Below are 8504 nucleotides of genomic sequence, written 5' to 3'. Positions count from 1 at the left end.
AGGTGTAAAATTACTTTTGTAAATTGTATTGGCTAGTTCATCCGAGTGTTCGGATTTTTGGGCCAAAACTTCTTATCTGGTTGGTACATGAATATGTACTTTTACCATGCCGTTGGCAAATATTTAAAGGGCGAAGCTTAATTGCCCGTTGGATGTATGTGTACTAGTTGGTTAGCAAATCATTATGAGTGATCAGCTCGTGTTGCAGGTTTTGCTAAACCTGTTGTATGCGCAACTTTGCTTTCAACCGTTTGTAAATTTCGACAGTCATTCCCAAATTTTTCGGGTGTAATGATTCTGCCGATGAGCCCGTTGCTCTCTGATATTTCCATAAGTGAAACATCGAGCGTGGGTTGTGTGTAAGTTTTTCCAAACTCTTGCTTTGTACGGCACTCGTAGAGGCATCTGAAGCAGAGGGGAGAATTAATGTCCTTATTCTTCTTTGCAGTGCTCGTAGAGGCTTTTGCCCTGGGCGCTATCTTCTGCCGCGCGTTAAGTTATGCCGTTACTTGGCGGCAGCACGGTCGTAGATGCTTTAGATGACTGCAATACTTTAACAAGAATCGAAACTTAAGTACTTATTGATAGGGTAAATATGAAACTAGAGGGCGAAAACAAGAAGCCATGTGTAAAGTAAAGGGAAAAAATTTAGGAACTAAGAGAGTGTTTTATCAAGGAAGGGGTTCTTCTCCTCTTCAGAGGCATCTTCCGATTTCTTCGTCATGCTGGTGGTTGCGACAGTGCTGTTGATTTCGCCAGATGCTTGGGCAGCGATTGTTAGCATCTTGCCGCCTCCTATCTCTTCTGCTTTGGTCACTGCCGAAACTTTTTCCGCTGATGCTTTTGCTGCTGGTGCTTCAGGAGTTGGCTTCTTCTTTATCTCCCTGTCGAGTTTTTCCTCCTTGATTTCTTGTATTGTCAACTTGGGCGGGGGGTCGACAGTCCCTTGTCGTAGCCCAAACTTTGCAGCAATCCTTTGGAAATCACGATCACAATTGTCTGAGCGCGAGAAGCTTCCGTAGACTGTGATGTTTGTCCCGTTGTTTCCTGGCATCTTCAGCTTGAGGTATGCATAGTGCGGTACGGCCATGAACTTGGCATAAGCTGGTCTCCCGAGTATGGCGTGATACTGCGATTCCCAATTCACGACTTCAAACTCGATCTTCTCCTTCCTGAAGTTGTCGGGTTTGCCGAAAACGACGTTCAGGTATGTTTTGCCAAGAGAGTACGCTGGTGAAGTGGGGAGTATCCCATGGAAGCGAGTATCTGAGTCTTCCAACATTCTCATGGTGATCCCCATACTTTGAATTGTGTCAAGGAATATCAAGTTGAGTCCACTTCCTCCATCCATGAAGACTTTGCTCATCTTAAACCCTCCTATCTGTGCTTCAACCACTAGGGCGGCGTGCCCTGGCTTTGGAATAGTCATCGGGTGGTCCGTTCGACTGAACATGATTTCCTGAGATGACCATTCGACATATTCAGGAATGTTCGCCATGACGCTTTCTGCCAGGTTGATTTCTCGGGTGAGCTTCTTCATCTCTCTCCTTGAAACACCTGTCCTGTGGATCATATTCATTTGCCCACGTGGCGGTGGAAATGCCTCGTCGGGTTGATGAGGTTGAGCTTGCTGTACTTGATGCTGTGACGGGGGTGGCGGTGGTGGTGGCGGTAGCTGTTTCTGGCCTGCTTGCCGGATGAGTTCATGCATATCGAGGAACTGCCGACAATCCCTGAGCAGGTGGCTAGACTTTACTTTTCCATCCTTGGAATCGGTATAAGAATGTAGGTAGCAAGGGGCGTTGATCTGTTCAGCGTAAGGCAATTTGGGGGTTCTCTGAGGTCGTGGTTTATAGTTGCCACGGTTCCCAGAGTCGTTCCGATTACCGTCCTGCCGATCGTCTCGCATGTTGTCGTACCGATCATCCTGTCGATCAGAGTAACCTGCGGCTACCAAGTTATTGTCATCGTAACTGCGGTTCTTCCTTCTCTTATTCCGATCCCTTCGACCTCCCGAATCATTCTTCGGCTGGTCATCCTCTTCGTCGTCGCTGTATTTGTCGTGGTTTTCGGACGTTGTCTTCACCATCGGCCCAGCTGTTGGCGATTTCCATTAGCTTGGTTATGGTCTTCGGCTTCTTGCGCCCAAGCTCTTCTATATAGCTTTCACGTCGGATGCCATCGCTGAAAGCGTCAATTGCACTGTCGACAGATACCTCTTCCGCAGCATTTAGGAATTTGGTGAACCTCCCGATGTACGCGCGCATCGACTCCTTCTGCTTCTGTTGGCAGTGCCGTAACTCCTCGATCCCGATGGGCCTTTTGTAGGTTGCTTGAAAGTTAGCAACAAAAGCTTCTACTAAGTCATCCCATGACTTGATGGAACCCTTCGGCAGCCCTCTGAGCCAGGCTCGTGCTGAGTCCTTTAGGTAAAGCTCTAGACATTGCATTGCTGCTATCTGATTCCCTTTTTGCAGAATTACTGTCTGCAGATAGTCTTCTATCCAGGACCTTGGCTCCTGCTGCCCATCGTATTTGGCAGCATCGGTAGGTGTAGGTTTGAACTTCTTGGGTGGCATCGCCTCCCGGATTTTGTAGCTCAAACAATCGGCTCCTCTAAGCTCGCCGTCGTTCTCCTGGGTCTCGTCCGAAGAATCACTGTCAAGTTCTTCTCTGATGGCGCGTCGTCGCCTTGCTTTGTCGATCCTGCTCTGTGTGATTTCGTCCCGAGCGTCTTTTGTGCGGTGCTTTGACCCGCTGGCCTGCAGGGTCTTCTCTTTCGGTGGAACTAGATTGTGTCCTAATATCGCAAGACTCTCCAAAGCACCGCGGTGGGCCTGAGCCATGGATCCTTCGGGACGCTGGTTAATGAGGTACGCTGCAAGATTGGCTGTTGCTCCTGCGACGGTTTTTGGCCGTGGCCTGCCCGCGGTGTCCGTGGTCATAAAGGACTTGGTCAAGTTTGATGTTATCTCCCTTGCATCATGTAATATCCCAGGTAATGGGGTTACAAAATTAGAGGAAACAGATGTGTGCATTGCATTCATGCATAGAAAATCTGGGGAATTTTCGCGCTTTAAAGTAAAACAGTCACAGTAACTGAAGTTTCACTTGACCTTGGTGGAATTGAAGTAGCTCATCAAGTCAAGCGCTACAAACCTCAATGTGACTTTGTTAAAACTTTGTTTTGGGTAGAGATGATTTGATCTAAAAGGTTAGATCAAATGGAATTCATATTCAACACAACAACACTTTACTCAATGATCAATTGCTTGATCTTATAAAAGATTATAAGATGGTAATCCTTGTCATAACATATGAACATCTGTTCAATTACAAACCAAGTAAGAATAAAATGGAGAAACCATTCTTTACTTATCTTCTCCATGTCTTAAACTAATCCATGCTCTTACCATAAACCCTATGATACCCATTCTACTTTAATTTTGAAAACATGACAAGGAGATCAACTCTAAAAATATATATTCTTACCTATTCTAAATTATTATACATCAAACCCAGAGAGGTGAGAGTTCTATATTATTTATTAGAAAAGTAATAACAAACCTGGAGCTAAACCTTGGATATACATCCAAGTATTCAAATCATCATCTTTAAGAGGAACATTAGGATATTATTCAAGACAATTCCTAGAGAGAGAACCTAATTAAGTTAAACCTAGATATTGATGATCACATCAACCTCTATGGAGCCTAACCTTAGGTTAGTATTAAAGACATTCCCAAATGAGAGAGCCCAACTATACTAATTCTAGCTTGACCTATTTAAGAATCAAGGACAACCTTTGAACTAAAGTATTAGGAACAACCATTTCATCTTGGAGTGGTGAGAAAACCTAATATCACATGGAATAATAACATATCCATAAATTGATAAAGTAAGGAGGAGATTAATTAAACCAAGATAGCCAAGTGGAGTTGTAGACTTGGTACCTATTGAGATATGGTGAATACACCATAAACCCTAGAATAAACCATACCTTTGTAAGAGAGCTCAAGCTAAGGTGTTACCCTCAAGAAAGTTAAGCCAACAATTGAATGTGAGGGAGAGAACTATCCATATAAACCCTGATGATTATATCATCATTGCTAAAGTAGAACCCTAACAGCATATCTCAGGCATTCTCCTGGGATATAAGCTATTGAGACAACTATAGCCATGTCCACCCAAGAAACTATAAGAGAGATATTATACCCTAGTTGATCAAGACAATGCTTGACCATGGGAGTGCGAAACTTAATTAATGAGAGATACCTTAGGAAGCCAAACCTTGATCATTATAAATTGAGTGATGATCATAAACCCTAAGAACTTGAGGAGGAGATATTAAGACCAAGTGGATCATGCCTAATCCATGATCATGCTTTGGAGAAATAGGAGAATAATCCAAATGCTAACACTTATATGGCTAGTAGATCCTATTCACCACATGAAATTATTTGGGTGATCACAAATATAAACCTAGTACACATTTGAGTTCCAACCCACATGCCATTAGGTGAACCTCATTAAAACTCTAGAATTGATCACAAGTTAAATCTTATGCTTCAAATGTTAAACCTAAGATTCACATGATGCTAAGTACTATAATTCAAACCATATGTGTGATCAACCACTTATCCTTATAATTAGACCAAACCATGAAGAGGGTAGTATTTATATTTCAAGGTTTTATTAAATATAATACTAGTGCCACCTTTGAAATATGGTTATAATAAAACTTACAATACCCTAACAAGCAAGTGCTCACATAAAATTATATGCAAGTGACAAATTCCCTAAATTCAAACCAAATCTTAAAACAACCTTTAAAATACTTTGAGCTGAAAGTATCAACTATCATAATCCAAATATTTGATTCACAAGAAAAATGGAAATTATAATGAGAGCACAAAATCATGATTAATTAAAAATTGCAATAGAAAGTTCATACAAAAAGATTAAATGAACATTCAAAAACAATTCAGTATTAGAATGATCTTCTTATTAGTCCCCAGTAAATTCCAAATTGTCAAACACCTGTAAAATAAGAAGATGCAAATTTGAATTAAAAACAGAATTATAAAACCAGAATTCAAAACAGAAATAAAAAGAAAATAGAAAAGGAGAGGAGAGGGACTTACCTGGACCTTGCCAGCCGTAGAACCCTAATGCCTCTCCGCGCACTCAATCGTCCTCTAGCCCTCTCCATTCTTCGCCATCTTCACATACTGGCTGTCGGCGTTCATAAAGGAATCGCCCATTCCGACCACCCCGGAGTCCATAGAGTGGGCGAGTAGTTCCGCCACGTCGCGTAGATCGTCCAGTATCAAGGAATCGAGGAGTGGAGTGCTCAGCTGGGAGAATTTGGGCGTTCCCTTTCTCAGGTGATCCTCGGATTTCTCGTCGGAGAGCTCGACTCCGGCCACCACTGGCATCATCGACCACCGCAAACAAACCAGGGTGAGTCAGCGCATCGATTGAGCTATGATTCGCTTCCTGTGTTGCATCCTAGCTCCATTTGGCATCTGGGCCGGCGAGCGCCGCCGTGGTATGGTTCGCCGGAGTCTCTCCGGTGACCATTTCTTGGCGGCGAGACTACCATCATCCTCAGCGCGGCAAGGTGCGTCTAACGGAACTAGTTGGCCATCCTCCCGTGGCCCAAATCGCCGTCGCCGCCGTTCGCTGACCCGATCGGGGCTGTTTGACCAGCGAGGTGACGTGGCCAGGGGAACCCACCGTGGTGTTGACTTGGTCAGGCCGTCGTGGCAGCTGACCTGGCATCAGCCCCACCAGTTAGTGACTGGGTGGGTATGTTAGCCGGGTGTAATTAGTTATTTCCTTTTAAATTTTAATTCAATAATTACTGCAACTTTGCAAATTTGTATAAAATTCATATTAAGTCAGAAAAATATAAATAAGATATTAAAATTCTTAGAAAAGAAAACTCTATCCAATAAAAATATAAAATGAAATTTTTATTTTTAATAAAAATTTAATTATTTAATACTTGATATTTAAGCCTTTAATTTTAATTCTAAATTCAGTTAAAATTCAATAATTAGGAAAACTTCATAAAATAAATAAAAACCATTAAGTAAATAAGGAAAACATTAAAATTAATTTTCCTTTTCTATTAACTTATTAAATCCTTATTAAGAGGATTTAAAACCCTAAATAATAATTATCTTAATTATAAATTGTTTTAAAATAATAAAATACCAAATTCCATATTATTTTATTTTCCAAGTTATTAATAACTTCAAATTTAACATGAAGTTATTAATCATAGAATTAAATGATAAATAGCAAACCCTAAATTCCACATGGAATGATAATACAACCATATCATTTCATGTGAAACCCTAAACCCTAAATTCATTTAGAACCTAGTTCCATTATTACATGTGAACCCTAATTTGCTTCTAACCTAAACCCAAGGTTAGAACAGGTGATCATGGTACTTTATTTCAATTCATAGAGCCATCATTAGCAACTAAAGACATACCTATGTCCACTTACAATATAGAACCCTATCACCAGCAAACTAGTATTCCATATATGCATACCATTCAACCAAGATAATCAATTAGGATCAACCCTAGTCCTTATTACCAAGAATCTTATCCTTATTTATCCATATTTAGCATCACACCATTGTGATGAACCCTAATAGCAACTATACCTACCATTTTAAATTACATTCCCTACTCCACTAAACCCCACTAGTGTTGGATACTTATCAACCATCCTACTTAGGAGCCAATTATTCCTTACTTAATAGAACCAACAGTAAAACCTAGACCACTTCAACCCTAATTGATATACTTCTTATTATTTAAGAAGTATGTTCTTCAAAAGTTATTCTTTTGAAGAAAATAGAGAATCATCACCAACCCTGCTTATAAGGACCTATAAACCCTAGCCAGCTATCACTAGCAAGATAAACCAACCTTGACAACAACCATGTATAATGAATTGCTTAGGATGCCTAGGCTTATCTTAACCTTACAAGCCCTTGGTGTTGATAAATCCAACTTTGTTGGGATCCATCTAATACTTACTCCAGAAACTAGTTGAAACCATAGTAAGCCATCGAACTCCACAAACCTAATCATCATACTTGTTCATTATTAAATAACATGTTCTTCAAAAGTTATTCTTTTGAAGTATATGATAATTAATCATTAACCATGCCATATAGTGCTAAAACCAACCACTATTCATTACATGTTAGGATTATACCCAATATTATTGTTGTGTGCTATTAGTGTTACTATTATGATATATTACAGCACCTGTTTATGATACCAAGCAACCAATCCTGAATAAGAACCTCGTTTGTGAATCACTCTAAAAGTGCAACACACCCTGAACAAATCAATTCAACTCACTAATCCTAAATCATCGGGGTTAGGTCACGCTTAGAGCGATTGCATCTCATTCTTATGCATTATTGCATCCTTGCCAATCTTTTAAACATCGTCCTTACCGGACGATGATGCTATTTCAGAATTTGGAGTTTCTACGTATCGAAGACCTTGTCTGCATAATCTTGCAGTCAAGAAAGGCAAGTTCATCACTTGCTCATGTCATTTGAGTATTTCTATCAAATTACTTGCAAAGTATTATGGTTATCACTATTGCATAAAAATCAAAACCACTACTTTCATAACTATGAATATGACTATGTGGTGGGCAATGGAACCATGGATTGTGTTGATATGGTGGAGGTTCCATTGCACGGGTTTATATCCATCTAGGATTAAACAACAAATGTCGCCAGTGATTCTTATGCCGTAATATCCGTGTTAACCATAAGATCCGGAGTGGGACGGAGTAGTCAAAAGTGTTTCCACCTCTCGTTCATCAACGGATGCGCTTACCGTAGCAGTTGTATCTTGCGGAGCAACTTGTGGGTGGGGAACCCATTCTAAGTCCCCACGGTTATGCTGTGCATACCGTAGCGGTTGCAGCTTGCGGAACAACTTGTGGGTGGGGAACCCATTCTAAGTCCCCACGGTATTGCGGTCTATGATGGGTTGCAGCTACCGGCGAAGGAGTTTGGTTCGATCCCAGACTGTCGTCGTGGTCGGGGTCCACCCTGAAATATATGGGAATAATGGGACCGGCGAGGACCCAGGGTCGGGGCATGCAACAAAGGGTGGGTGTTCGAGGTAGCGGAGGAACATGATTGGCTAGACCTTATACCGGGCCTCACACCAAAGGAAGTGTGGACGAGAACTAGACTCGGTTGGCACCAAGGTTAAGATCTCTTATGGGTAAAGCAACACACCTCTGCAGAGTGTAAAGAACCGTGACCTGTCACTCCCTGTTCCGGGATATGGAACTGCGAACGCTGCTGGAAAGGAGCTCCATGAAGTTCTAGTAAACCGGTGAAGGCTGACGGACATAGTTCTTCTGAATAAAAGCAACCTTTTTGAAGAAATGGTTATGAAAACTTGCATTGGTATTAGACTTTCTGGTCTAATGCTGTAGCTAGT

This window comes from Lolium perenne, chromosome 1, assembly GCF_019359855.2.
Source record: "Lolium perenne isolate Kyuss_39 chromosome 1, Kyuss_2.0, whole genome shotgun sequence".
Lineage (NCBI taxonomy): Eukaryota > Viridiplantae > Streptophyta > Magnoliopsida > Poales > Poaceae > Lolium > Lolium perenne.
The sequence above is the reverse complement of the archived record's forward strand: the minus strand, read 5'-3'. Positions refer to the sequence as shown.